Source organism: Aegilops tauschii, chromosome 5, assembly GCF_002575655.3.
Source record: "Aegilops tauschii subsp. strangulata cultivar AL8/78 chromosome 5, Aet v6.0, whole genome shotgun sequence".
NCBI lineage: Eukaryota > Viridiplantae > Streptophyta > Magnoliopsida > Poales > Poaceae > Aegilops > Aegilops tauschii.
In genome coordinates, this window is record NC_053039.3 from 74,981,805 (window position 1) to 75,006,894 (window position 25,090).

The 25,090-nt window shown below is 47.5% G+C and overlaps 39 non-coding genes and 13 pseudogenes across 39 annotated transcripts; all 52 read left to right on the forward strand.

Moving 5' to 3' along the window:
- Positions 1-3: 3 nt before the first annotated feature.
- LOC141024563 (5S ribosomal RNA) lies at positions 4-109 on the forward strand (annotated as a pseudogene).
- Positions 110-481: 372 nt separating this feature from the next.
- On the forward strand, positions 482-600 carry LOC141023608 (5S ribosomal RNA). The gene has a single exon (XR_012185208.1). It is a non-coding gene; the product is annotated as a 5S ribosomal RNA (ribosomal RNA).
- A 371-nt stretch (positions 601-971) lies between these two features.
- On the forward strand, positions 972-1,090 carry LOC141024523 (5S ribosomal RNA). The gene has a single exon (XR_012186121.1). It is a non-coding gene; the product is annotated as a 5S ribosomal RNA (ribosomal RNA).
- Positions 1,091-1,461: 371 nt separating this feature from the next.
- LOC141023796 (5S ribosomal RNA) lies at positions 1,462-1,580 on the forward strand. The gene has a single exon (XR_012185394.1). It is a non-coding gene; the product is annotated as a 5S ribosomal RNA (ribosomal RNA).
- A 373-nt stretch (positions 1,581-1,953) lies between these two features.
- On the forward strand, positions 1,954-2,072 carry LOC141024524 (5S ribosomal RNA). The gene has a single exon (XR_012186122.1). It is a non-coding gene; the product is annotated as a 5S ribosomal RNA (ribosomal RNA).
- A 371-nt stretch (positions 2,073-2,443) lies between these two features.
- On the forward strand, positions 2,444-2,562 carry LOC141023797 (5S ribosomal RNA). Its single transcript, XR_012185395.1, has one exon. It is a non-coding gene; the product is annotated as a 5S ribosomal RNA (ribosomal RNA).
- A 372-nt stretch (positions 2,563-2,934) lies between these two features.
- Positions 2,935-3,053, forward strand: LOC141023753 (5S ribosomal RNA). Its single transcript, XR_012185351.1, has one exon. It is a non-coding gene; the product is annotated as a 5S ribosomal RNA (ribosomal RNA).
- A 369-nt stretch (positions 3,054-3,422) lies between these two features.
- Positions 3,423-3,528, forward strand: LOC141024599 (5S ribosomal RNA; annotated as a pseudogene).
- Positions 3,529-3,899: 371 nt separating this feature from the next.
- On the forward strand, positions 3,900-4,018 carry LOC141023700 (5S ribosomal RNA). Its single transcript, XR_012185299.1, has one exon. It is a non-coding gene; the product is annotated as a 5S ribosomal RNA (ribosomal RNA).
- Positions 4,019-4,389: 371 nt separating this feature from the next.
- Positions 4,390-4,508, forward strand: LOC141023754 (5S ribosomal RNA). Its single transcript, XR_012185352.1, has one exon. It is a non-coding gene; the product is annotated as a 5S ribosomal RNA (ribosomal RNA).
- Positions 4,509-4,878: 370 nt separating this feature from the next.
- LOC141024628 (5S ribosomal RNA) lies at positions 4,879-4,984 on the forward strand (annotated as a pseudogene).
- Positions 4,985-5,357: 373 nt separating this feature from the next.
- LOC141025037 (5S ribosomal RNA) lies at positions 5,358-5,476 on the forward strand. Its single transcript, XR_012186534.1, has one exon. It is a non-coding gene; the product is annotated as a 5S ribosomal RNA (ribosomal RNA).
- A 372-nt stretch (positions 5,477-5,848) lies between these two features.
- LOC141024288 (5S ribosomal RNA) lies at positions 5,849-5,967 on the forward strand. Its single transcript, XR_012185885.1, has one exon. It is a non-coding gene; the product is annotated as a 5S ribosomal RNA (ribosomal RNA).
- Positions 5,968-6,338: 371 nt separating this feature from the next.
- LOC141024629 (5S ribosomal RNA) lies at positions 6,339-6,444 on the forward strand (annotated as a pseudogene).
- Positions 6,445-6,816: 372 nt separating this feature from the next.
- Positions 6,817-6,935, forward strand: LOC141023686 (5S ribosomal RNA). Its single transcript, XR_012185285.1, has one exon. It is a non-coding gene; the product is annotated as a 5S ribosomal RNA (ribosomal RNA).
- A 374-nt stretch (positions 6,936-7,309) lies between these two features.
- LOC141024289 (5S ribosomal RNA) lies at positions 7,310-7,428 on the forward strand. Its single transcript, XR_012185886.1, has one exon. It is a non-coding gene; the product is annotated as a 5S ribosomal RNA (ribosomal RNA).
- A 372-nt stretch (positions 7,429-7,800) lies between these two features.
- On the forward strand, positions 7,801-7,919 carry LOC141025236 (5S ribosomal RNA). The gene has a single exon (XR_012186734.1). It is a non-coding gene; the product is annotated as a 5S ribosomal RNA (ribosomal RNA).
- A 369-nt stretch (positions 7,920-8,288) lies between these two features.
- LOC141024410 (5S ribosomal RNA) lies at positions 8,289-8,407 on the forward strand. Its single transcript, XR_012186006.1, has one exon. It is a non-coding gene; the product is annotated as a 5S ribosomal RNA (ribosomal RNA).
- A 369-nt stretch (positions 8,408-8,776) lies between these two features.
- Positions 8,777-8,895, forward strand: LOC141024967 (5S ribosomal RNA). Its single transcript, XR_012186465.1, has one exon. It is a non-coding gene; the product is annotated as a 5S ribosomal RNA (ribosomal RNA).
- A 371-nt stretch (positions 8,896-9,266) lies between these two features.
- LOC141024600 (5S ribosomal RNA) lies at positions 9,267-9,372 on the forward strand (annotated as a pseudogene).
- A 372-nt stretch (positions 9,373-9,744) lies between these two features.
- LOC141024248 (5S ribosomal RNA) lies at positions 9,745-9,862 on the forward strand. Its single transcript, XR_012185846.1, has one exon. It is a non-coding gene; the product is annotated as a 5S ribosomal RNA (ribosomal RNA).
- Positions 9,863-10,232: 370 nt separating this feature from the next.
- On the forward strand, positions 10,233-10,351 carry LOC141024046 (5S ribosomal RNA). Its single transcript, XR_012185644.1, has one exon. It is a non-coding gene; the product is annotated as a 5S ribosomal RNA (ribosomal RNA).
- Positions 10,352-10,724: 373 nt separating this feature from the next.
- On the forward strand, positions 10,725-10,843 carry LOC141025212 (5S ribosomal RNA). The gene has a single exon (XR_012186710.1). It is a non-coding gene; the product is annotated as a 5S ribosomal RNA (ribosomal RNA).
- A 374-nt stretch (positions 10,844-11,217) lies between these two features.
- Positions 11,218-11,336, forward strand: LOC141024348 (5S ribosomal RNA). Its single transcript, XR_012185945.1, has one exon. It is a non-coding gene; the product is annotated as a 5S ribosomal RNA (ribosomal RNA).
- Positions 11,337-11,709: 373 nt separating this feature from the next.
- LOC141024601 (5S ribosomal RNA) lies at positions 11,710-11,815 on the forward strand (annotated as a pseudogene).
- Positions 11,816-12,186: 371 nt separating this feature from the next.
- LOC141024890 (5S ribosomal RNA) lies at positions 12,187-12,305 on the forward strand. Its single transcript, XR_012186387.1, has one exon. It is a non-coding gene; the product is annotated as a 5S ribosomal RNA (ribosomal RNA).
- Positions 12,306-12,676: 371 nt separating this feature from the next.
- LOC141024526 (5S ribosomal RNA) lies at positions 12,677-12,795 on the forward strand. The gene has a single exon (XR_012186124.1). It is a non-coding gene; the product is annotated as a 5S ribosomal RNA (ribosomal RNA).
- A 372-nt stretch (positions 12,796-13,167) lies between these two features.
- LOC141023798 (5S ribosomal RNA) lies at positions 13,168-13,286 on the forward strand. Its single transcript, XR_012185396.1, has one exon. It is a non-coding gene; the product is annotated as a 5S ribosomal RNA (ribosomal RNA).
- A 371-nt stretch (positions 13,287-13,657) lies between these two features.
- On the forward strand, positions 13,658-13,776 carry LOC141023755 (5S ribosomal RNA). The gene has a single exon (XR_012185353.1). It is a non-coding gene; the product is annotated as a 5S ribosomal RNA (ribosomal RNA).
- Positions 13,777-14,146: 370 nt separating this feature from the next.
- Positions 14,147-14,252, forward strand: LOC141024626 (5S ribosomal RNA; annotated as a pseudogene).
- Positions 14,253-14,623: 371 nt separating this feature from the next.
- Positions 14,624-14,742, forward strand: LOC141025038 (5S ribosomal RNA). Its single transcript, XR_012186535.1, has one exon. It is a non-coding gene; the product is annotated as a 5S ribosomal RNA (ribosomal RNA).
- Positions 14,743-15,117: 375 nt separating this feature from the next.
- Positions 15,118-15,236, forward strand: LOC141023756 (5S ribosomal RNA). Its single transcript, XR_012185354.1, has one exon. It is a non-coding gene; the product is annotated as a 5S ribosomal RNA (ribosomal RNA).
- Positions 15,237-15,608: 372 nt separating this feature from the next.
- LOC141024602 (5S ribosomal RNA) lies at positions 15,609-15,714 on the forward strand (annotated as a pseudogene).
- Positions 15,715-16,086: 372 nt separating this feature from the next.
- LOC141024047 (5S ribosomal RNA) lies at positions 16,087-16,205 on the forward strand. Its single transcript, XR_012185645.1, has one exon. It is a non-coding gene; the product is annotated as a 5S ribosomal RNA (ribosomal RNA).
- Positions 16,206-16,575: 370 nt separating this feature from the next.
- LOC141024048 (5S ribosomal RNA) lies at positions 16,576-16,694 on the forward strand. Its single transcript, XR_012185646.1, has one exon. It is a non-coding gene; the product is annotated as a 5S ribosomal RNA (ribosomal RNA).
- A 372-nt stretch (positions 16,695-17,066) lies between these two features.
- Positions 17,067-17,185, forward strand: LOC141025040 (5S ribosomal RNA). The gene has a single exon (XR_012186537.1). It is a non-coding gene; the product is annotated as a 5S ribosomal RNA (ribosomal RNA).
- Positions 17,186-17,552: 367 nt separating this feature from the next.
- Positions 17,553-17,658, forward strand: LOC141024603 (5S ribosomal RNA; annotated as a pseudogene).
- A 371-nt stretch (positions 17,659-18,029) lies between these two features.
- On the forward strand, positions 18,030-18,148 carry LOC141025041 (5S ribosomal RNA). Its single transcript, XR_012186538.1, has one exon. It is a non-coding gene; the product is annotated as a 5S ribosomal RNA (ribosomal RNA).
- A 371-nt stretch (positions 18,149-18,519) lies between these two features.
- On the forward strand, positions 18,520-18,638 carry LOC141023757 (5S ribosomal RNA). The gene has a single exon (XR_012185355.1). It is a non-coding gene; the product is annotated as a 5S ribosomal RNA (ribosomal RNA).
- Positions 18,639-19,006: 368 nt separating this feature from the next.
- LOC141024604 (5S ribosomal RNA) lies at positions 19,007-19,112 on the forward strand (annotated as a pseudogene).
- Positions 19,113-19,486: 374 nt separating this feature from the next.
- On the forward strand, positions 19,487-19,605 carry LOC141023515 (5S ribosomal RNA). The gene has a single exon (XR_012185115.1). It is a non-coding gene; the product is annotated as a 5S ribosomal RNA (ribosomal RNA).
- A 373-nt stretch (positions 19,606-19,978) lies between these two features.
- LOC141025042 (5S ribosomal RNA) lies at positions 19,979-20,097 on the forward strand. The gene has a single exon (XR_012186539.1). It is a non-coding gene; the product is annotated as a 5S ribosomal RNA (ribosomal RNA).
- A 371-nt stretch (positions 20,098-20,468) lies between these two features.
- Positions 20,469-20,587, forward strand: LOC141023759 (5S ribosomal RNA). Its single transcript, XR_012185357.1, has one exon. It is a non-coding gene; the product is annotated as a 5S ribosomal RNA (ribosomal RNA).
- Positions 20,588-20,955: 368 nt separating this feature from the next.
- Positions 20,956-21,061, forward strand: LOC141024564 (5S ribosomal RNA; annotated as a pseudogene).
- A 373-nt stretch (positions 21,062-21,434) lies between these two features.
- Positions 21,435-21,552, forward strand: LOC141024180 (5S ribosomal RNA). Its single transcript, XR_012185777.1, has one exon. It is a non-coding gene; the product is annotated as a 5S ribosomal RNA (ribosomal RNA).
- A 373-nt stretch (positions 21,553-21,925) lies between these two features.
- LOC141024049 (5S ribosomal RNA) lies at positions 21,926-22,044 on the forward strand. Its single transcript, XR_012185647.1, has one exon. It is a non-coding gene; the product is annotated as a 5S ribosomal RNA (ribosomal RNA).
- Positions 22,045-22,413: 369 nt separating this feature from the next.
- LOC141024050 (5S ribosomal RNA) lies at positions 22,414-22,532 on the forward strand. The gene has a single exon (XR_012185648.1). It is a non-coding gene; the product is annotated as a 5S ribosomal RNA (ribosomal RNA).
- A 372-nt stretch (positions 22,533-22,904) lies between these two features.
- LOC141025043 (5S ribosomal RNA) lies at positions 22,905-23,023 on the forward strand. Its single transcript, XR_012186540.1, has one exon. It is a non-coding gene; the product is annotated as a 5S ribosomal RNA (ribosomal RNA).
- A 367-nt stretch (positions 23,024-23,390) lies between these two features.
- LOC141024655 (5S ribosomal RNA) lies at positions 23,391-23,496 on the forward strand (annotated as a pseudogene).
- A 370-nt stretch (positions 23,497-23,866) lies between these two features.
- Positions 23,867-23,985, forward strand: LOC141025044 (5S ribosomal RNA). Its single transcript, XR_012186541.1, has one exon. It is a non-coding gene; the product is annotated as a 5S ribosomal RNA (ribosomal RNA).
- Positions 23,986-24,357: 372 nt separating this feature from the next.
- On the forward strand, positions 24,358-24,476 carry LOC141023760 (5S ribosomal RNA). The gene has a single exon (XR_012185358.1). It is a non-coding gene; the product is annotated as a 5S ribosomal RNA (ribosomal RNA).
- A 369-nt stretch (positions 24,477-24,845) lies between these two features.
- Positions 24,846-24,951, forward strand: LOC141024605 (5S ribosomal RNA; annotated as a pseudogene).
- Positions 24,952-25,090: the final 139 nt, after the last annotated feature.

A 25,090-nucleotide genomic window follows, 5' to 3' on the forward strand; every position in this document is an offset into this window, starting at 1 on the left:
GTGGGATGCGATCATAGCAGCACTAAAGCACCGGATCCCATCAGAACTCCGAAGTTAAGCGTGCTTGCGTGAGAGTAGTACTAGGATGGGTGACCTCGTGTTGCATTCCCTTTTTAATTATTTTTTGCGCCTCGTGACAAACATATCGCATGTGCGCGATATATATTAACCCCGTTATATTATTTTTGACATTTGCGATATGTTTTAGCTCGCTGCTCATTGGTCATGCGTCTAGAGGCGGCTTTGTGGCGCGAGGAGCGCGTTCTGAAAGGGGTAAAAAAATACGTGTTGCTGCGGTATAGAGGGAGGGGTGCAAACCGTGGTAAACTCGTCTCCGTGTTTGAGGGGGGGGGAGTAAGTAGTGTATATAGGGCATTATCCATTATTAGGCAACGGTTGTAATGGTAGTAAGAATGACAATCATCTTTGCAGTGGACCTGGGAGTGGCAAGCATAAGGGACGAAGACGGGGCTAACATGTTGGATGCGATCATACCAGCACTAAAGCACCGGATCCCATCAGAACTCCGAAGTTAAGCATGCTTGGGCGAGAGTAGTACTAGGATGGGTCACCTCCTGGGAAGTCCTCGTGTTGCATTCCCTTTTTAATTATTTTTTGCGCCTCGTGACAAACATATCGCATGTGCGCGATATATATTAACCCCGTTATATTATTTTTGACATTTGCGATATGTTTTAGCTCGCTGCTCATTGGTCACGCGTCTAGAGGCGGCTTTGTGGCGCGAGGAGCGCGTTCTGAAAGGGGTAAAAAAATACGTGTTGCTGCGGTATAGAGGGAGGGGTGGAAACCGTGGTAAACTCGTCTCCATGTTTGAGGGGGGGGAGTAAGTAGTATATATAGGGAATTATCCATTATTAGGCAACGGTTGTAATGGTAGTAAGAATGACAATCATCTTTGCAGTGGACCTGGGAGTGGCAAGCATAAGGGACGAAGGCGGGGGTAACATGTCGGATGCGATCATAGCAGCACTAAAGCACCGGATCCCATCAGAACTCCTCAGTTAAGCGTGCTTGGGTGAGAGTAGTACTAGGATGGGTGACCTCCTGGAAAATCCTCCTGTTGCATTCCCTTTTTAATTATTTTTTGCGCCTCGTGACAAACATATCGCATGTGCGCGATATACATTAACCCCGTTATATTATTTTTGACATTTGCGATATGTTTTAGCTCGCTGCTCATTGGTCACGCGTCTAGAGGCGGCTTTGTGGCGCGAGGAGCGCGTTCTGAAAGGGGTCAAAAAATACGTGTTGCTGCGGTATAGAGGGAGGGGTGGAAACCGTGGTAAACTCGTCTCCGTGTTTGAGGGGGGGGAGTAAGTAGTATATATAGGGCATTATCCATTATTAGGCAACGGTTGTAATGGTAGTAAGAATTACAATCATGTTTGAAGTGGACCTGGGAGTGGCAAGCATAAGGGACGAAGGCGGGGGTAAAATGTCGGATGCGATCATAGCAGCACTAAAGCACCGGATCCCATCAGAACTCTGAAGTTAAGCGTGCTTGGGCGAGAGTAGTACTAGGATGGGTGACCTCCTGGGAAGTCCTCGTGTTGCATTCCTTTTTTAATTATTTTTTGCGCCTCGTGACAAACATATCGCATGTGCGCGATATATATTAACCCCGTTATATTATTTTTGACATTTGCGATATGTTTTAGCTCGCTGCTCATTGGTCACGCGTCTAGAGGCGGCTTTGTGGCGCGAGGAGCGCGTTCTGAAAGGGGTAAAAAAATACGTGTTGCTGCGGTATAGAGGGAGGGGTGCAAACCGTGGTAAACTCGTCTCCGTGTTTGAGGGGGGGGGGAGTAAGTAGTATATATAGGGCATTATCCATTATTAGGCAACGGTTGTAATGGTAGTAAGAATGACAATCATCTTTGCAGTGGACCTGGGAGTGGCAAGCATAAGGGACGAAGGCGGGGGTAACATGTCGGATGCGATCATAGCAGCACTAAAGCACCGGATCCCATCAGAACTCCTCAGTTAAGCGTGCTTGGGTGAGAGTAGTACTAGGATGGGTGACCTCCTGGAAAATCCTCCTGTTGCATTCCCTTTTTAATTATTTTTTGCGCCTCGTGACAAACATATCGCATGTGCGCGATATACATTAACCCCGTTATATTATTTTTGACATTTGCGATATGTTTTAGCTCGCTGCTCATTGGTCACGCGTCTAGAGGCGGCTTTGTGGCGCGAGGAGCGCGTTCTGAAAGGGGTCAAAAAATACGTGTTGCTGCGGTATAGAGGGAGGGGTGGAAACCGTGGTAAACTCGTCTCCGTGTTTGAGGGGGGGGAGTAAGTAGTATATATAGGGCATTATCCATTATTAGGCAACGGTTGTAATGGTAGTAAGAATTACAATCATGTTTGAAGTGGACCTGGGAGTGGCAAGCATAAGGGACGAAGGCGGGGGTAAAATGTCGGATGCGATCATAGCAGCACTAAAGCACCGGATCCCATCAGAACTCTGAAGTTAAGCGTGCTTGGGCGAGAGTAGTACTAGGATGGGTGACCTCCTGGGAAGTCCTCGTGTTGCATTCCTTTTTTAATTATTTTTTGCGCCTCGTGACAAACATATCGCATGTGCGCGATATATATTAACCCCGTTATATTATTTTTGACATTTGCGATATGTTTTAGCTCGCTGCTCATTGGTCACGCGTCTAGAGGCGGCTTTGTGGCGCGAGGAGCGCGTTCTGAAAGGGGTAAAAAAATACGTGTTGCTGCGGTATAGAGGGAGGGGTGGAAACCGTGGTAAACTCGTCTCCGTGTTTGAGGGGGGGGGAGTAAGTAGTATATATAGGGCATTATCCATTATTAGGCAACGGTTGTAATGGTAGTAAGAATGACAATCATCTTTGTAGTGGACCTGGGAGTGGCAAGCATAAGGGACGAAGGCGGGGCTAACATGTTGGATGCGATCATACCAGCACTAAAGCACCGGATCCCATCAGAACTCCGTAGTTAAGCGTGCTTGGGCGAGAGTAGCACTAGGATGGGTGACCTCCTGGGAAGTCCTCGTGTTGCATTCCCTTTTTAATTATTTTTTGCGGCTCGTGACAAAAATATCGCATGTGCGCGATATATATTAACCCCATTATATTATTTTTGACATTTGCGAGATGTTTTAGCTCGCAGCTCATTGGTCACGCGTCTAGAGGCGGCTTTGTGGCGCGAGGAGCGCGTTCTGAAAGGGGTAAAAAATACGTGTTGCTGCGGTATAGAGGGAGGGGTGGAAACCGTGGTAAACTCGTCTCCGTGTTTGAGGGGGGGAGTAAGTAGTATATATAGGGCATTATCCATTATTAGGCAACGGTTGTAATGGTAGTAAGAATGACAATCATCTTTGCAGTGGACCTGGGAGTGGCAAGCATAAGGGACGAAGGCGAGGGTAACATGTGGGATGCGATCATAGCAGCACTAAAGCACCGGATCCCATCAGAACTCCGAAGTTAAGCGTGCTTGGGTGAGAGTAGTACTAGGATGGGTGACCTCGTGTTGCATTCCCTTTTTAATTATTTTTTGCGCCTCGTGACAAACATATCGCATGTGCGCGATATATATTAACCCCGTTATATTATTTTTGACATTTGCGATATGTTTTAGCTCGCTGCTCATTGGTCATGCGTCTAGAGGCGGCTTTGTGGCGCGAGGAGCGCGTTCTGAAAGGGGTAAAAAAATACGTGTTGCTGCGGTATAGAGGGAGGGGTGCAAACCGTGGTAAACTCGTCTCCGTGTTTGAGGGGGGGGAGTAAGTAGTGTATATAGGGCATTATCCATTATTAGGCAACGGTTGTAATGGTAGTAAGACTGACAATCATCTTTGCAGTGGACCTGGGAGTGGCAAGCATAAGGGACGAAGGCGGGGCTAACATGTTGGATGCGATCATACCAGCACTAAAGCACCGGATCCCATCAGAACTTCGAAGTTAAGCATGCTTGGGCGAGAGTAGTACTAGGATGGGTGACCTCCTGGGAAGTCCTCGTGTTGCATTCCCTTTTTAATTATTTTTTGCGCCTCGTGACAAACATATCGCATGTGCGCGATATATATTAACCCCGTTATATTATTTTTGACATTTGCGATATGTTTTAGCTCGCTGCTCATTGGTCATGCGTCTAGAGGCGGCTTTGTGGCGCGAGGAGCGCGTTCTGAAAGGGGTAAAAAAATACGTGTTGCTGCGGTATAGAGGGAGGGGTGGAAACCGTGGTAAACTCGTCTCCGTGTTTGAGGGGGGGGAGTAAGTAGTATATATAGGGCATTATCCATTATTAGGCAACGGTTGTAATGGTAGTAAGAATGACAATCATCTTTGAAGTGGACCTGGGAGTGGCAAGCATAAGGGACGAAGGCGGGGGTAACATGTCGGATGCGATCATACCAGCACTAAAGCACCGGATCCCATCAGAACTCCGTAGTTAAGCGTGCTTGGGCGAGAGTAGCACTAGGATGGGTGACCTCCTGGGAAGTCCTCGTGTTGCATTCCCTTTTTAATTATTTTTTGCGGCTCGTGACAAAAATATCGCATGTGCGCGATATATATTAACCCCATTATATTATTTTTGACATTTGCGAGATGTTTTAGCTCGCAGCTCATTGGTCACGCGTCTAGAGGCGGCTTTGTGGCGCGAGGAGCGCGTTCTGAAAGGGGTAAAAAATACGTGTTGCTGCGGTATAGAGGGAGGGGTGGAAACCGTGGTAAACTCGTCTCCGTGTTTGAGGGGGGGGAGTAAGTAGTATATATAGGGCATTATCCATTATTAGGCAACGGTTGTAATGGTAGTAAGAATGACAATCATCTTTGCAGTGGACCTGGGAGTGGCAAGCATAAGGGACGAAGGCGAGGGTAACATGTGGGATGCGATCATAGCAGCACTAAACCACCGGATCCCATCAGAACTCCGAAGTTAAGCGTGCTTGGGTGAGAGTAGTACTAGGATGGGTGACCTCGTGTTGCATTCCCTTTTTAATTATTTTTTGCGCCTCGTGACAAACATATCGCATGTGCGCGATATATATTAACCCCGTTATATTATTTTTGACATTTGCGATATGTTTTAGCTCGCTGCTCATTGGTCATGCGTCTAGAGGCGGCTTTGTGGCGCGAGGAGCGCGTTCTGAAAGGGGTAAAAAAATACGTGTTGCTGCGGTATAGAGGGAGGGGTGCAAACCGTGGTAAACTCGTCTCCGTGTTTGAGGGGGGGGGGAGTAAGTAGTGTATATAGGGCATTATCCATTATTAGGCAACGGTTGTAATGGTAGTAAGACTGACAATCATCTTTGCAGTGGACCTGGGAGTGGCAAGCATAAGGGACGAAGGCGGGGCTAACATGTTGGATGCGATCATACCAGCACTAAAGCACCGGATCCCATCAGAACTCCGAAGTTAAGCATGCTTGGGCGAGAGTAGTACTAGGATGGGTGACCTCCTGGGAAGTCCTCGTGTTGCATTCCCTTTTTAATTATTTTTTGCGCCTCGTGACAAACATATCGCATGTGCGCGATATATATTAACCCCGTTATATTATTTTTGACATTTGCGATATGTTTTAGCTCGCTGCTCATTGGTCATGCGTCTAGAGGCGGCTTTGTGGCGCGAGGAGCGCGTTCTGAAAGGGGTAAAAAAATACGTGTTGCTGCGGTATAGAGGGAGGGGTGGAAACCGTGGTAAACTCGTCTCCGTGTTTGAGGGGGGGGGAGTAAGTAGTATATATAGGGCATTATCCATTATTAGGCAACGGTTGTAATGGTAGTAAGAATGACAATCATCTTTGCAGTGGACCTGGGAGTGGCAAGCATAAGGGACGAAGGCGGGGGTAACATGTCGGATGCGATCATACCAGCACTAAAGCATCGGATCCCATCAGAACTCCGAAGTTAAGCGTGCTTGGGTGAGAGTAGTACTAGGATGGGTGACCTCCTGGAAAATCCTCCTGTTGCATTCCCTTTTTAATTATTTTTTGCGCCTCGTGACAAACATATCGCATGTGCGCGATATACATTAACCCCGTTATATTATTTTTGACATTTGCGAGATGTTTTAGCTCGCAGCTCATTGGTCACGCGTCTAGAGGCGGCTTTGTGGCGCGAGGAGCGCGTTCTGAAAGGGGTAAAAAATACGTGTTGCTGCGGTATAGAGGGAGGGGTGGAAACCGTGGTAAACTCGTCTCCGTGTTTGAGGGGGGGGGAGTAAGTAGTATATATAGGGCATTATCCATTATTAGGCAACGGTTGTAATGGTAGTAAGAATGACAATCATCTTTGCAGTGGACCTGGGAGTGGCAAGCATAAGGGACGAAGGCGAGGGTAACATGTGGGATGCGATCATAGCAGCACTAAACCACCGGATCCCATCAGAACTCCGAAGTTAAGCGTGCTTGGGTGAGAGTAGTACTAGGATGGGTGACCTCGTGTTGCATTCCCTTTTTAATTATTTTTTGCGCCTCGTGACAAACATATCGCATGTGCGCGATATATATTAACCCCGTTATATTATTTTTGACATTTGCGATATGTTTTAGCTCGCTGCTCATTGGTCATGCGTCTAGAGGCGGCTTTGTGGCGCGAGGAGCGCGTTCTGAAAGGGGTAAAAAAATACGTGTTGCTGCGGTATAGAGGGAGGGGTGCAAACCGTGGTAAACTCGTCTCCGTGTTTGAGGGGGGGGGAGTAAGTAGTGTATATAGGGCATTATCCATTATTAGGCAACGGTTGTAATGGTAGTAAGACTGACAATCATCTTTGCAGTGGACCTGGGAGTGGCAAGCATAAGGGACGAAGGCGGGGCTAACATGTTGGATGCGATCATACCAGCACTAAAGCATCGGATCCCATCAGAACTCCGAAGTTAAGCATGCTTGGGCGAGAGTAGTACTAGGATGGGTGACCTCCTGGGAAGTCCTCGTGTTGCATTCCCTTTTTAATTATTTTTTGCGCCTCGTGACAAACATATCGCATGTGCGCGATATATATTAACCCCGTTATATTATTTTTGACATTTGCGATATGTTTTAGCTCGCTGCTCATTGGTCATGCGTCTAGAGGCGGCTTTGTGGCGCGAGGAGCGCGTTCTGAAAGGGGTAAAAAAATACGTGTTGCTGCGGTATAGAGGGAGGGGTGGAAACCGTGGTAAACTCGTCTCCGTGTTTGAGGGGGGGGGGGAGTAAGTAGTATATATAGGGCATTATCCATTATTAGGCAACGGTTGTAATGGTAGTAAGAATGACAATCATCTTTGCAGTGGACCTGGGAGTGGCAAGCATAAGGGACGAAGGCGGGGGTAACATGTCGGATGCGATCATACCAGCACTAAAGCATCGGATCCCATCAGAACTCCGAAGTTAAGCGTGCTTGGGTGAGAGTAGTACTAGGATGGGTGACCTCCTGGAAAATCCTCCTGTTGCATTCCCTTTTTAATTATTTTTTGCGCCTCGTGACAAACATATCGCATGTGCGCGATATACATTAACCCCGTTATATTATTTTTGACATTTGCGATATGTTTTAGCTCGCTGCTCATTGGTCACGCGTCTAGAGGCGGCTTTGTGGCGCGATTAGCGCGTTCTGAAAGGGGTAAAAAAATACGTGTTGCTGCGGTATAGAGGAAGGGGTGGAAACCGTGGTAAACTCGTCTCCGTGTTTGAGGGGGGGGGAGTAAGTAGTATATATAGGGCTTTATCCATTATTAGGCAACGTTTGTAATGGTAGTAAGAATGACAATCAACTTTGAAGTGGACCTGGGAGTGGCAAGCATAAGGGACGAAGGCGGGGGTAAAATGTCGGATGCGATCATACCAGCACTAAAGCACCGGATCCCATCAGAACTCCGAAGTTAAGCGTGCTTGGGCGAGAGTAGTACTAGGATGGGTGACCTCCTGGGAAGTCCTCGTGTTGCATTCCCTTTTTAATTATTTTTTGCGCCTCGTGACAAACATATCGCATGTGCGCGATATATATTAACTCCGTTATATTATTTTTGACATTTGCGATATGTTTTAGCTCGCTGTTCATTGCCACGCGTCTAGAGGCGGCTTTGTGGCGCGAGGAGCTCGTTCTGAAAGGGGTAAAAAATACGTGTTGCTGCGGTATAGAGGGTGGGGTGGAAACCGTGGTAAACTCGTCTCCGTGTTTGAGGGGGGGGAGTAAGTAGTATATATAGGGCATTATCCATTATTAGGCAACGGTTGTAATGGTAGTAAGAATGACAATCATCATTGCAGTGGACCTAGGAGTGGCAAGCATAAGGGACGAAGGCGGGGGTAACATGTCGGATGCGATCATACCAGCACTAAAGCACCGGATCCCATTAGAACTCCGTAGTTAAGCGTGCTTGGCCGAGAGTAGCACTAGGATGGGTGACCGGCTGGGAAGTCCTCGTGTTGCATTCCCTTTTTAATTATTTTTTGCGGCTCGTGACAAACATATCGCATGTGCGCGATATATATTAACCCCGTTATATTATTTTTGACATTTGCGATATGTTTTAGCTCGCTGTTCATTGCCACGCGTCTAGAGGCGGCTTTGTGGCGCGAGGAGCGCGTTCTGAAAGGGGTAAAAAAATACGTGTTGCTGCGGTATAGAGGGTGGGGTGGAAACCGTGGTAAACTTGTCTCCGTGTTTGAGGGGGGGAGTAAGTAGTATATATAGGGCATTATCCATTATTAGGCAACGGTTGTAATGGTAGTAAGAATGACAATCATCTTTGCAGTGGACCTGGGAGTGGCAAGCATAAGGGACGAAGGCGGGGGTAACATGTCGGATGCGATCATACCAGCACTAAAGCACCGGATCCCATCAGAACTCCGAAGTTAAGCGTGCTTGGGTGAGAGTAGTACTAGGATGGGTGACCTCCTGGGAAGTCCTCGTGTTGCATTCCCTTTTTAATTATTTTTTGCGCCTCGTGACAAACATATCGCATGTGCGCGATATATATTAACCCCATTATATTATTTTTGACATTTGCGATATGTTTTAGCTCACAGCTCATTGGTCACGCGTCTAGAGGCGGCTTTGTGGCGCGAGGAGCGCGTTCTGAAAGGGGTAAAAAATACGTGTTGCTGCGGTATAGAGGGAGGGGTGGAAACCGTGGTAAACTCGTCTCCGTGTTTGAGGGGGGGGGAGTAAGTAGTATATATAGGGCATTATCCATTATTAGGCAACGGTTGTAATGGTAGTAAGAATGACAATCATCTTTGCAGTGGACTTGGGAGTGGCAAGCATAGGGGACGAAGGCGGGGGTAACATGTTGGATGCGATCATAGCAGCACTAAAGCACCGGATCCCATCAGAACTCCGAAGTTAAGCGTGCTTGGGTGAGAGTAGTACTAGGATGGGTGACCTCGTGTTGCATTCCCTTTTTAATTATTTTTTGCGCCTCGTGACAAACATATCGCATGTGCTCGATATATATTAACCCCGTTATATTATTTTTGACAATTGCGATATGTTTTAGCTCGCTGCTCATTGGTCATGCGTCTAGAGGCGGCTTTGTGGCGCGAGGAGCGCGTTCTGAAATGGGTAAAAAAATACGTGTTGCTGCAGTATAGAGGGAGGGGTGCAAACCGTGGTAAACTCGTCTCCGTGTTTGAGGAGGGGGGAGTAAGTAGTGTATATAGGGCATTATCCATTATTAGGCAACGGTTGTAATGGTAGTCAGACTGACAATCATCTTTGCAGTGGAGCTGGGAGTGGCAAGCATAAGGGACGAAGGCGGGGCTAACATGTTGGATGCGATCATACCAGCACTAAAGCACCGGATCCCATCAGAACTCCGAAGTTAAGCATGCTTGGCGAGAGTAGTACTAGGATGGGTGACCTCCTGGGAAGTCCTCGTGTTGCATTCCCTTTTTAATTATTTTTTGCGCGTCGTGACAAACATATCGCATGTGCGCGATATATATTAACCCCGTTATATTATTTTTGACATTTGCGATATGTTTTAGCTCGCTGCTCATTGGTCACGCGTCTAGAGGCGGCTTTGTGGCGCGAGGAGCGCGTTCTGAAAGGGGTAAAAAATACGTGTTGCTGCGGTATAGAGTGAGGGGTGGAAACCGTGGTAAACTCGTCTCCGTGTTTGAGGGGGGGGAGTAAGTAGTATATATAGGGCATTATCCATTATTAGGCAACGGTTGTAATGGTAGTAAGAATGACAATCATCTTTGCAGTGGACCTGGGAGTGGCAAGCATAAGGGACGAAGCCGGGGGTAACATGTCGGATGCGATCATACCAGCACTAAAGCACCGGATCCCATCAGAACTCCGAAGTTAAGCGTGCTTGGGTGAGAGTAGTACTAGGATGGGTGACCTCCTGGAAAATCCTCCTGTTGCATTCCCTTTTTAATTATTTTTTGCGCCTCGTGACAAACATATCGCATGTGCGCGATATACATTAACCCCGTTATATTATTTTTGACATTTGCGATATGTTTTAGCTCGCTGCTCATTGGTCACGCGTCTAGAGGCGGCTTTGTGGCGCGAGGAGCGCGTTCTGAAAGGGGTAAAAAAATACGTGTTGCTGCGGTATAGAGGGAGGGGTGGAAACCGTGGTAAACTCGTCTCCGTGTTTGAGGGGGGGGGGAGTAAGTAGTATATATAGGGCATTATCCATTATTAGGCAACGGTTGTAATGGTAGTAAGAATGACAATCATCTTTGAAGTGGACCTGGGAGTGGCAAGCATAAGGGACGAAGGCAGGGGTAATATGTCGGATGCGATCATACCAGCACTAAAGCACCGGATCCCATCAGAACTCCGAAGTTAAGCGTGCTTGGGCGAGAGTAGTACTAGGATGGGTGACCTCCTGGGAAGTCCTCATGTTGCATTCCCTTTTTAATTATTTTTTGCGCCTCGTGACAAACATATCGCATGTGCGCGATATATATATTAACCCCGTTATATTATTTTTGACATTTGCGATATGTTTTAGCTCGCTGTTCATTGCCACGCGTCTAGAGGCGGCTTTGTGGCGCGAGGAGCGCGTTCTGAAAGGGGTAAAAAAATACGTGTTGCTGCGGTATAGAGGGTGGGGTGGAAACCGTGGTAAACTCGTCTCCGTGTTTGAGGGGGGGGGGAGTAAGTAGTATATATAGGGCATTATCCATTATTAGGCAACGGTTGTAATGGTAGTAAGAATGACAATCATCTTTGTAGTGGACCTGGGAGTGGCAAGCATAAGGGACGAAGGCGGGGGTAACATGTCTGATGCGATCATACCAGCACTAAAGCACCGGATCCCATCAGAACTCCGTAGTTAAGCCTGCTTGGGCGAGAGTAGCACTAGGATGGGTGACCTCCTGGGAAGTCCTCGTGTTGCATTCCCTTTTTAATTATTTTTTGCGGCTCGTGACAAACATATCGCATGTGCGCGATATATATTAACCCCATTATATTATTTTTGACATTTGCGATATGTTTTAGCTCGCAGATCATTGGTCACGCGTCTAGAGGCGGCTTTGTGGCGCGAGGAGCGCATTCTGAAAGGGGTAAAAATTACGTGTTGCTGCGGTATAGAGGGAGGGGTGGAAACCGTGGTAAACTCGTCTCCGTGTTTGAGGGGGGGGGGGAGTAAGTAGTATATATAGGGCATTATCCATTATTAGGCAACGGTTGTAATGGTAGTAAGAATGACAATCATCTTTGCAGTGGACCTGGGAGAGGCAAGCATAAGGGACGAAGGCGGGGGTAACATGTGGGATGCGATCATAGCAGCACTAAAGCACCGGATCCCATCAGAACTCCGAAGTTAAGCGTGCTTGGGTGAGAGTAGTACTAGGATGGGTGACCTCGTGTTGCATTCCCTTTTTAATTATTTTTTGCGCCTCGTGACAAACATATCGCATGTGCGCGATATATATTAACCCCGTTATATTATTTTTGACATTTGCGATATGTTTTAGCTCGCTGCTCATTGGTCACGCGTCTAGAGGCGGCTTTGTGGCGCGAGGAGCGCGTTCTGAAAGGGGTAGAAAAATACGTGTTGCTGCGGTATAGAGGGAGGGGTGGAAACCGTGGTAAACTCGTCTCCGTGTTTGAGGGGGGGGAGTAAGTAGTATATATAGGGCATTATCCATTATTAGGCAACGGTTGTAATGGTAGTAAGAATGACAATCATCTTTGAAGTGGACCTGGGAGTGGCAAGCATAAGGGAGGAAGGCGGGGGTATAATGTCGGATGCGATCATACCAGCACTAAAGCACCGGATCCCATCAGAACTCCGAAGTTAAGCGTGCTTGGGCGAGAGTAGTACTAGGATGGATGACCTCCTGGGAAGTCCTCGTGTTGCATTCCCTTTTTAATTATTTTTTGCGCCTCGTGACAAACATATCGCATGTGCGCGATATATATTAACCCCGTTATATTATTTTTGACATTTGCGATATGTTTTAGCTCGCTGTTCATTGGCACGCGTCTAGAGGCGGCTTTGTGGCGCGAGGAGCGCGTTCTGAAAGGGGTAAAAAAATACGTGTTGCTGCGGTATAGAGGGAGGGGTGGAAACCGTGGTAAACTCGTCTCCGTGTTTGAGGGGGGGGGAGTAAGTAGTATATATAGGGAATTATCCATTATTAGGCAACGGTTGTAATGGTAGTAAGAATGACAATCATCTTTGCAGTGGACCTGGGAGTGGCAAGCATAAGGGACGAAGGCGGGGGTAACATGTCGGATGCGATCATAGCAGCACTAAAGCACCGGATCCCATCAGAACTCCTCAGTTAAGCGTGCTTGGGTGAGAGTAGTACTAGGATGGGTGACCTCCTGGAAAATCCTCCTGTTGCATTCCCTTTTTAATTATTTTTTGCGCCTCGTGACAAACATATCGCATGTGCGCGATATACATTAACCCCGTTATATTATTTTTGACATTTGCGATATGTTTTAGCTCGCTGCTCATTGGTCACGCGTCTAGAGGCGGCTTTGTGGCGCGAGGAGCGCGTTCTGAAAGGGGTCAAAAAATACGTGTTGCTGCGGTATAGAGGGAGGGGTGGAAACCGTGGTAAACTCGTCTCCGTGTTTGAGGGGGGGGGAGTAAGTAGTATATATAGGGCATTATCCATTATTAGGCAACGGTTGTAATGGTAGTAAGAATTACAATCATGTTTGAAGTGGACCTGGGAGTGGCAAGCATAAGGGACGAAGGCGGGGGTAAAATGTCGGATGCGATCATAGCAGCACTAAAGCACCGGATCCCATCAGAACTCTGAAGTTAAGCGTGCTTGGGCGAGAGTAGTACTAGGATGGGTGACCTCCTGGGAAGTCCTCGTGTTGCATTCCTTTTTTAATTATTTTTTGCGCCTCGTGACAAACATATCGCATGTGCGCGATATATATTAACCCCGTTATATTATTTTTGACATTTGCGATATGTTTTAGCTCGCTGCTCATTGGTCACGCGTCTAGAGGCGGCTTTGTGGCGCGAGGAGCGCGTTCTGAAAGGGGTAAAAAAATACGTGTTGCTGCGGTATAGAGGGAGGGGTGGAAACCGTGGTAAACTCGTCTCCGTGTTTGAGGGGGGGGAGTAAGTAGTATATATAGGGCATTATCCATTATTAGGCAACGGTTGTAATGGTAGTAAGAATGACAATCATCTTTGCAGTGGACCTGGGAGTGGCAAGCATAAGGGACGAAGGCGGGGCTAACATGTTGGATGCGATCATACCAGCACTAAAGCACCGGATCCCATCAGAACTCCGTAGTTAAGCGTGCTTGGGCGAGAGTAGCACTAGGATGGGTGACCTCCTGGGAAGTCCTCGTGTTGCATTCCCTTTTTAATTATTTTTTGCGGCTCGTGACAAAAATATCGCATGTGCGCGATATATATTAACCCCATTATATTATTTTTGACATTTGCGAGATGTTTTAGCTCGCAGCTCATTGGTCACGCGTCTAGAGGCGGCTTTGTGGCGCGAGGAGCGCGTTCTGAAAGGGGTAAAAAATACGTGTTGCTGCGGTATAGAGGGAGGGGTGGAAACCGTGGTAAACTCGTCTCCGTGTTTGAGGGGGGGGAGTAAGTAGTATATATAGGGCATTATCCATTATTAGGCAACGGTTGTAATGGTAGTAAGAATGACAATCATCTTTGCAGTGGACCTGGGAGTGGCAAGCATAAGGGACGAAGGCGAGGGTAACATGTGGGATGCGATCATAGCAGCACTAAAGCACCGGATCCCGTCAGAACTCCGAAGTTAAGCGTGCTTGGGTGAGAGTAGTACTAGGATGGGTGACCTCGTGTTGCATTCCCTTTTTAATTATTTTTTGCGCCTCGTGACAAACATATCGCATGTGCGCGATATATATTAACCCCGTTATATTATTTTTGACATTTGCGATATGTTTTAGCTCGCTGCTCATTGGTCATGCGTCTAGAGGCGGCTTTGTGGCGCGAGGAGCGCGTTCTGAAAGGGGTAAAAAAATACGTGTTGCTGCGGTATAGAGGGAGGGGTGCAAACCGTGGTAAACTCGTCTCCGTGTTTGAGGGGGGGGAGTAAGTAGTGTATATAGGGCATTATCCATTATTAGGCAACGGTTGTAATGGTAGTAAGACTGACAATCATCTTTGCAGTGGACCTGGGAGTGGCAAGCATAAGGGACGAAGGCGGGGCTAACATGTTGGATGCGATCATACCAGCACTAAAGCACCGGATCCCATCAGAACTCCGAAGTTAAGCATGCTTGGGCGAGAGTAGTACTAGGATGGGTGACCTCCTGGGAAGTCCTCGTGTTGCATTCCCTTTTTAATTATTTTTTGCGCCTCGTGACAAACATATCGCATGTGCGCGATATATATTAACCCCGTTATATTATTTTTGACATTTGCGATATGTTTTAGCTCGCTGCTCATTGGTCATGCGTCTAGAGGCGGCTTTGTGGCGCGAGGAGCGCGTTCTGAAAGGGGTAAAAAAATACGTGTTGCTGCGGTATAGAGGGAGGGGTGGAAACCGTGGTAAACTCGTCTCCGTGTTTGAGGGGGGGGGGGGAGTAAGTAGTATATATAGGGCATTATCCATTATTAGGCAACGGTTGTAATGGTAGTAAGAATGACAATCATCTTTGCAGTGGACCTGGGAGTGGCAAGCATAAGGGACGAAGGCGGGGGTAACATGTCGGATGCGATCATACCAGCACTAAAGCACCGGATCCCATCAGAACTCCGTAGTTAAGCGTGCTTGGGCGAGAGTAGCACTAGGATGGGTGACCTCCTGGGAAGTCCTCGTGTTGCATTCCCTTTTTAATTATTTTTTGCAGCTCGTGACAAAAATATCGCATGTGCGCGATATATATTAACCCCATTATATTATTTTTGACATTTGCGAGATGTTTTAGCTCGCAGCTCATTGGTCACGCGTCTAGAGGCGGCTTTGTGGCGCGAGGAGCGCGTTCTGAAAGGGGTAAAAAATACGTGTTGCTGCGGTATAGAGGGAGTGGTGGAAACCGTGGTAAACTCGTCTCCGTGTTTGAGGGGGGGGGGAGTAAGTAGTATATATAGGGCATTATCCATTATTAGGCAACGGTTGTAATGGTAGTAAGAATGACAATCATCTTTGCAGTGGACCTGGGAGTGGCAAGCATAAGGGACGAAGGCGAGGGTAACATGTGGGATGCGATCATAGCAGCACTAAAGCACCGGATCCCATCAGAACTCCGAAGTTAAGCGTGCTTGGGTGAGAGTAGTACTAGGATGGGTGACCTCGTGTTGCATTCCCTTTTTAATTATTTTTTGCGCCTCGTGACAAACATATCGCATGTGCGCGATATATATTAACCCCGTTATATTATTTTTGACATTTGCGATATGTTTTAGCTCGCTGCTCATTGGTCATGCGTCTAGAGGCGGCTTTGTGGCGCGAGGAGCGCGTTCTGAAAGGGGTAAAAAAATACGTGTTGCTGCGGTATAGAGGGAGGGGTGGAAACCGTGGTAAACTCGTCTCCGTGTTTGAGGGGGGGGGAGTAAGTAGTATATATAGGGCATTATCCATTATTAGGCAACGGTTGTAATGGTAGTAAGAATGATAATCATCTTTGCAGTGGACCTGGGAGTGGCAAGCATAAGGGACGAAGGCGGGGGTAACATGTCGGATGCGATCATACCAGCACTAAAGCACCGGATCCCATCAGAACTCCGAAGTTAAGCGTGCTTGGGTGAGAGTAGTACTAGGATGGGTGACCTCCTGGAAAATCCTCCTGTTGCATTCCCTTTTTAATTATTTTTGGCGCCTCGTGACAAACATATCGCATGTGCGCGATATACATTAACCCCGTTATATTATTTTTGACATTTGCGATATGTTTTAGCTCGCTGCTCATTGGTCACGCGTCTAGAGGCGGCTTTGTGGCGCGAGGAGCGCGTTCTGAAAGGGGTAAAAAAATACGTGTTGCTGCGGTATAGAGGGAGGGGTGGAAACCGTGGTAAACTCGTCTCCGTGTTTGAGGGGGGGAGTAAGTAGTATATATAGGGCATTATCCATTATTAGGCAACGGTTGTAATGGTAGTAAGAATGATAATCATCTTTGCAGTGGACCTGGGAGTGGCAAGCATAAGGGACGAAGGCGGGGGTAACATGTCGGATGCGATCATACCAGCACTAAAGCACCGGATCCCATCAGAACTCCGAAGTTAAGCGTGCTTGGGTGAGAGTAGTACTAGGATGGGTGACCTCCTGGAAAATCCTCCTGTTGCATTCCCTTTTTAATTATTTTTGGCGCCTCGTGACAAACATATCGCATGTGCGCGATATATATTAACCCCGTTATATTATTTTTGACATTTGCGATATGTTTTAGCTCGCTGCTCATTGGTCATGCGTCTAGAGGCGGCTTTGTGGCGCGAGGAGCGCGTTCTGAAAGGGGTAAAAAAATACGTGTTGCTGCGGTATAGAGGGAGGGGTGCAAACCGTGGTAAACTCGTCTCCGTGTTTGAGGGGGGGGGAGTAAGTAGTGTATATAGGGCATTATCCATTATTAGGCAACGGTTGTAATGGTAGTAAGAATGACAATCATCTTTGCAGTGGACCTGGGAGTGGCAAGCATAAGGGACGAAGGCGGGGCTAACATGTCGGATGCGATCATACCAGCACTAAAGCACCGGATCCCATCAGAACTCCGAAGTTAAGCATGCTTGGGCGAGAGTAGTACTAGGATGGGTGACCTCCTGGGAAGTCCTCGTGTTGCATTCCCTTTTTAATTATTTTTTGCGCCTCGTGACAAACATATCGCATGTGCGCGATATATATTAACCCCATTATATTATTTTTGACATTTGCGATATGTTTTAGCTCGCAGCTCATTGGTCACGCGTCCAGAGGCGGCTTTGTGGCGCGAGGAGCGCGTTCTGAAAGGGGTAAAAATACGTGTTGCTGCGGTATGGAGGGAGGGGTGGAAACCGTGGTAAACTCGTCTCCGTGTTTGGGGGGGGAGTAAGTAGTATATATAGGGCATTATCCATTATTAGGCAAAGGTTGTAATGGTAGTAAGAATGACAATCATCTTTGCAGTGGACCTGGGAGTGGCAAGCATAAGGGACGAAGGCGGGGGTAACATGTGGGATGCGATCATAGCAGCACTAAAGCACCGGATCCCATCAGAACTCCGAAGTTAAGCGTGCTTGGGTGAGAGTAGTACTAGGATGGGTGACCTCGTGTTGCATTCCCTTTTTAATTATTTTTTGCGCCTCGTGACAAAAATATCGCATGTGCGCGATATATATTAACCCCGTTATATTATTTTTGACATTTGCGATATGTTTTAGCTCGCTGCTCATTGGTCATGCGTCTAGAGGCGGCTTTGTGGCGCGAGGAGCGCGTTCTGAAAGGGGTAAAAAAATACGTGTTGCTGCGGTATAGAGGGAGGGGTGCAAACCGTGTTAAACTCGTCTCCGTGTTTGAGGGGGGGGAGTAAGTAGTGTATATAGGGCATTATCCATTATTAGGCAACGGTTGTAATGGTAGTAAGAATGACAATCATCTTTGCAGTGGACCTGGGAGTGGCAAGCATAAGGGACGAAGGCGGGGCTAACATGTTGGATGCGATCATACCAGCACTAAAGCACCGGATCCCATCAGAACTCCGAAGTTAAGCATGCTTGGGCGAGAGTAGTACTAGGATGGGTGACCTCCTGGGAAGTCCTCGTGTTGCATTCCCTTTTTAATTATTTTTTGCGCCTCGTGACAAACATATCGCATGTGCACGATATATATTAACCCCGTTATATTATTTTTGACATTTGCGATATGTTTTAGCTCGCTGCTCATTGGTCACGCGTCTAGAGGCGGCTTTGTGGCGCGAGGAGCGCGTTCTGAAAGGGGTAAAAAAATACGTGTTGCTGCGGTATAGAGGGAGGGGTGGAAACCGTGGTAAACTCGTCTCCGTGTTTGAGGGGGGGGAGTAAGTAGTATATATAGGGTATTATCCATTATTAGGCAACGGTTGTAATGGTAGTAAGAATGACAATCATCTTTGCAGTGGACCTGGGAGTGGCAAGCATAAGGGACGAAGGCGGGGGTAACATGTCGGATGCGATCATACCAGCACTAAAGCACCGGATCCCATCAGAACTCCGTAGTTAAGCGTGCTTGGGCGAGAGTAGCACTAGGATGGGTGACCTCCTGGGAAGTCCTCGTGTTGCATTCCCTTTTTAATTATTTTTTGCGGCTCGTGACAAACATATCGCATGTGCGCGATATATATTAACCCCATTATATTATTTTTGACATTTGCGATATGTTTTAGCTCGCAGCTCATTGGTCACGCGTCCAGAGGCGGCTTTGTGGCGCGAGGAGCGCGTTCTGAAAGGGGTAAAAATACGTGTTGCTGCGGTATAGAGGGAGGGGTGGAAACCGTGGTAAACTCGTCTCCGTGTTTGGGGGGGGGAGTAAGTAGTATATATAGGGCATTATCCATTATTAGGCAACGGTTGTAATGGTAGTAAGAATGACAATCATCTTTGCGGTGGACCTGGGAGTGGCAAGCATAAGGGACGAAGGCGGGGGTAACATGTGGGATGCGATCATAGCAGCACTAAAGCACCGGATCCCATCAGAACTCCGAAGTTAAGCGTGCTTGGGTGAGAGTAGTACTAGGATGGGTGACCTCGTGTTGCATTCCCTTTTTAATTATTTTTTGCGCCTCGTGACAAACATATCGCATGTGCGCGATATATATTAACCCCGTTATATTATTTTTGACATTTGCGATATGTTTTAGCTCGCTGCTCATTGGTCATGCGTCTAGAGGCGGCTTTGTGGCGCGAGGAGCGCGTTCTGAAAGGGGTAAAAAAATACGTGTTGCTGCGGTATAGAGGGAGGGGTGCAAACCGTGGTAAACTCGTCTCCGTGTTTGAGGGGGGGGGGGAGTAAGTAGTGTATATAGGGCATTATCCATTATTAGGCAACGGTTGTAATGGTAGTAAGAATGACAATCATCTTTGCAGTGGACCTGGGAGTGGCAAGCATAAGGGACGAAGACGGGGCTAACATGTTGGATGCGATCATACCAGCACTAAAGCGCCGGATCCCATCAGAACTCCGAAGTTAAGCATGCTTGGGCGAGAGTAGTACTAGGATGGGTGACCTCCTGGGAAGTCCTCGTGTTGCATTCCCTTTTTAATTATTTTTTGCGCCTCGTGACAAAAATATCGCATGTGCGCGATATATATTAACCCCGTTATATTATTTTTGACATTTGCGATATGTTTTAGCTCGCTGCTCATTGGTCATGCGTCTAGAGGCGGCTTTGTGGCGCGAGGAGCGCGTTCTGAAAGGGGTAAAAAAATACGTGTTGCTGCGGTATAGAGGGAGGGGTGCAAACCGTGTTAAACTCGTCTCCGTGTTTGAGGGGGGGGGGAGTAAGTAGTGTATATAGGGCATTATCCATTATTAGGCAACGGTTGTAATGGTAGTAAGAATGACAATCATCTTTGCAGTGGACCTGGGAGTGGCAAGCATAAGGGACGAAGGCGGGGCTAACATGTTGGATGCGATCATACCAGCACTAAAGCACCGGATCCCATCAGAACTCCGAAGTTAAGCATGCTTGGGCGAGAGTAGTACTAGGATGGGTGACCTCCTGGGAAGTCCTCGTGTTGCATTCCCTTTTTAATTATTTTTTGCGCCTCGTGACAAACATATCGCATGTGCACGATATATATTAACCCCGTTATATTATTTTTGACATTTGCGATATGTTTTAGCTCGCTGCTCATTGGTCACGCGTCTAGAGGCGGCTTTGTGGCGCGAGGAGCGCGTTCTGAAAGGGGTAAAAAAATACGTGTTGCTGCGGTATAGAGGGAGGGGTGGAAACCGTGGTAAACTCGTCTCCGTGTTTGAGGGGGGGGAGTAAGTAGTATATATAGGGCATTATCCATTATTAGGCAACGGTTGTAATGGTAGTAAGAATGACAATCATCTTTGCAGTGGACCTGGGAGTGGCAAGCATAAGGGACGAAGGCGGGGGTAACATGTCGGATGCGATCATACCAGCACTAAAGCACCGGATCCCATCAGAACTCCGTAGTTAAGCGTGCTTGGGCGAGAGTAGCACTAGGATGGGTGACCTCCTGGGAAGTCCTCGTGTTGCATTCCCTTTTTAATTATTTTTTGCGGCTCGTGACAAACATATCGCATGTGCGCGATATATATTAACCCCATTATATTATTTTTGACATTTGCGATATGTTTTAGCTCGCAGCTCATTGGTCACGCGTCCAGAGGCGGCTTTGTGGCGCGAGGAGCGCGTTCTGAAAGGGGTAAAAATACGTGTTGCTGCGGTATAGAGGGAGGGGTGGAAACCGTGGTAAACTCGTCTCCGTGTTTGGGGGGGGGAGTAAGTAGTATATATAGGGCATTATCCATTATTAGGCAACGGTTGTAATGGTAGTAAGAATGACAATCATCTTTGCGGTGGACCTGGGAGTGGCAAGCATAAGGGACGAAGGCGGGGGTAACATGTGGGATGCGATCATAGCAGCACTAAAGCACCGGATCCCATCAGAACTCCGAAGTTAAGCGTGCTTGCGTGAGAGTAGTACTAGGATGGGTGACCTCGTGTTGCATTCCCTTTTTAATTATTTTTTGCGCCTCGTGACAAACATATCGCATGTGCGCGATATATATTAACCCCGTTATATTATTTTTGACATTTGCGATATGTTTTAGCTCGCTGCTCATTGGTCATGCGTCTAGAGGCGGCTTTGTGGCGCGAGGAGCGCGTTCTGAAAGGGGTAAAAAAATACGTGTTGCTGCGGTATAGAGGGAGGGGTGCAAACCGTGGTAAACTCGTCTCCGTGTTTGAGGGGGGGGGGAGTAAGTAGTGTATATAGGGCATTATCCATTATTAGGCAACGGTTGTAATGGTAGTAAGAATGACAATCATCTTTGCAGTGGACCTGGGAGTGGCAAGCATAAGGGACGAAGACGGGGCTAACATGTTGGATGCGATCATACCAGCACTAAAGCACCGGATCCATCAGAACTCCGAAGTTAAGCATGCTTGGGCGAGAGTAGTACTAGGATGGGTGACCTCCTGGGAAGTCCTCGTGTTGCATTCCCTTTTTAATTATTTTTTGCGCCTCGTGACAAACATATCGCATGTGCGCGATATATATTAACCCCGTTATATTATTTTTGACATTTGCGATATGTTTTAGCTCGCTGCTCATTGGTCACGCGTCTAGAGGCGGCTTTGTGGCGCGAGGAGCGCGTTCTGAAAGGGGTAAAAAAATACGTGTTGCTGCGGTATAGAGGGAGGGGTGGAAACCGTGGTAAACTCGTCTCCGTGTTTGAGGGGGGGGGGAGTAAGTAGTATATATAGGGCATTATCCATTATTAGGCAACGGTTGTAATGGTAGTAAGAATGATAATCATCTTTGCAGTGGACCTGGGAGTGGCAAGCATAAGGGACGAAGGCGGGGGTAACATGTCGGATGCGATCATACCAGCACTAAAGCACCGGATCCCATCAGAACTCCGAAGTTAAGCGTGCTTGGGTGAGAGTAGTACTAGGATGGGTGACCTCCTGGAAAATCCTCCTGTTGCATTCCTTTTTAATTATTTTTGGCGCCTCGTGACAAACATATCGCATGTGCGCGATATACATTAACCCCGTTATATTATTTTTGACATTTGCGATATGTTTTAGCTCGCTGCTCATTGGTCACGCGTCTAGAGGCGGCTTTGTGGCGCGAGGAGCGCGTTCTGAAAGGGGTAAAAAAATACGTGTTGCTGCGGTATAGAGGGAGGGGTGGAAACCGTGGTAAACTCGTCTCCGTGTTTGAGGGGGGGAGTAAGTAGTATATATAGGGCATTATCCATTATTAGGCAACGGTTGTAATGGTAGTAAGAATGATAATCATCTTTGCAGTGGACCTGGGAGTGGCAAGCATAAGGGACGAAGGCGGGGGTAACATGTCGGATGCGATCATACCAGCACTAAAGCACCGGATCCCATCAGAACTCCGAAGTTAAGCGTGCTTGGGTGAGAGTAGTACTAGGATGGGTGACCTCCTGGAAAATCCTCCTGTTGCATTCCCTTTTTAATTATTTTTGGCGCCTCGTGACAAACATATCGCATGTGCGCGATATATATTAACCCCGTTATATTATTTTTGACATTTGCGATATGTTTTAGCTCGCTGCTCATTGGTCATGCGTCTAGAGGCGGCTTTGTGGCGCGAGGAGCGCGTTCTGAAAGGGGTAAAAAAATACGTGTTGCTGCGGTATAGAGGGAGGGGTGCAAACCGTGGTAAACTCGTCTCCGTGTTTGAGGGGGGGGGAGTAAGTAGTGTATATAGGGCATTATCCATTATTAGGCAACGGTTGTAATGGTAGTAAGAATGACAATCATCTTTGCAGTGGACCTGGGAGTGGCAAGCATAAGGGACGAAGGCGGGGCTAACATGTCGGATGCGATCATACCAGCACTAAAGCACCGGATCCCATCAGAACTCCGAAGTTAAGCATGCTTGGGCGAGAGTAGTACTAGGATGGGTGACCTCCTGGGAAGTCCTCGTGTTGCATTCCCTTTTTAATTATTTTTTGCGCCTCGTGACAAACATATCGCATGTGCGCGATATATATTAACCCCATTATATTATTTTTGACATTTGCGATATGTTTTAGCTCGCAGCTCATTGGTCACGCGTCCAGAGGCGGCTTTGTGGCGCGAGGAGCGCGTTCTGAAAGGGGTAAAAATACGTGTTGCTGCGGTATGGAGGGAGGGGTGGAAACCGTGGTAAACTCGTCTCCGTGTTTGGGGGGGGAGTAAGTAGTATATATAGGGCATTATCCATTATTAGGCAAAGGTTGTAATGGTAGTAAGAATGACAATCATCTTTGCAGTGGACCTGGGAGTGGCAAGCATAAGGGACGAAGGCGGGGGTAACATGTGGGATGCGATCATAGCAGCACTAAAGCACCGGATCCCATCAAAACTCCGAAGTTAAGCGTGCTTGGGTGAGAGTAGTACTAGGATGGGTGACCTCGTGTTGCATTCCCTTTTTAATTATTTTTTGCGCCTCGTGACAAAAATATCGCATGTGCGCGATATATATTAACCCCGTTATATTATTTTTGACATTTGCGATATGTTTTAGCTCACTGCTCATTGGTCATGCGTCTAGAGGCGGCTTTGTGGCGCGAGGAGCGCGTTCTGAAAGGGGTAAAAAAATACGTGTTGCTGCGGTATAGAGGGAGGGGTGCAAACCGTGTTAAACTCGTCTCCGTGTTTGAGGGGGGGAGTAAGTAGTGTATATAGGGCATTATCCATTATTAGGCAACGGTTGTAATGGTAGTAAGAATGACAATCATCTTTGCAGTGGACCTGGGAGTGGCAAGCATAAGGGACGAAGGCGGGGCTAACATGTTGGATGCGATCATACCAGCACTAAAGCACCGGATCCCATCAGAACTCCGAAGTTAAGCATGCTTGGGCGAGAGTAGTACTAGGATGGGTGACCTCCTGGGAAGTCCTCGTGTTGCATTCCCTTTTTAATTATTTTTTGCGCCTCGTGACAAACATATCGCATGTGCACGATATATATTAACCCCGTTATATTATTTTTGACATTTGCGATATGTTTTAGCTCGCTGCTCATTGGTCACGCGTCTAGAGGCGGCTTTGTGGCGCGAGGAGCGCGTTCTGAAAGGGGTAAAAAAATACGTGTTGCTGCGGTATAGAGGGAGGGGTGGAAACCGTGGTAAACTCGTCTCCGTGTTTGAGGGGGGGGGAGTAAGTAGTATATATAGGGTATTATCCATTATTAGGCAACGGTTGTAATGGTAGTAAGAATGACAATCATCTTTGCAGTGGACCTGGGAGTGGCAAGCATAAGGGACGAAGGCGGGGGTAACATGTCGGATGCGATCATACCAGCACTAAAGCACCGGATCCCATCAGAACTCCGTAGTTAAGCGTGCTTGGGCGAGAGTAGCACTAGGATGGGTGACCTCCTGGGAAGTCCTCGTGTTGCATTCCCTTTTTAATTATTTTTTGCGGCTCGTGACAAACATATCGCATGTGCGCGATATATATTAACCCCATTATATTATTTTTGACATTTGCGATATGTTTTAGCTCGCAGCTCATTGGTCACGCGTCCAGAGGCGGCTTTGTGGCGCGAGGAGCGCGTTCTGAAAGGGGTAAAAATACGTGTTGCTACGGTATAGAGGGAGGGGTGGAAACCGTGGTAAACTCGTCTCCGTGTTTGGGGGGGGGGAGTAAGTAGTATATATAGGGCATTATCCATTATTAGGCAACGGTTGTAATGGTAGTAAGAATGACAATCATCTTTGCGGTGGACCTGGGAGTGGCAAGCATAAGGGACGAAGGCGGGGGTAACATGTGGGATGCGATCATAGCAGCACTAAAGCACCGGATCCCATCAGAACTCCGAAGTTAAGCGTGCTTGGGTGAGAGTAGTACTAGGATGGGTGACCTCGTGTTGCATTCCCTTTTTAATTATTTTTTGCGCCTCGTGACAAACATATCGCATGTGCGCGATATATATTAACCCCGTTATATTATTTTTGACATTTGCGATATGTTTTAGCTCGCTGCTCATTGGTCATGCGTCTAGAGGCGGCTTTGTG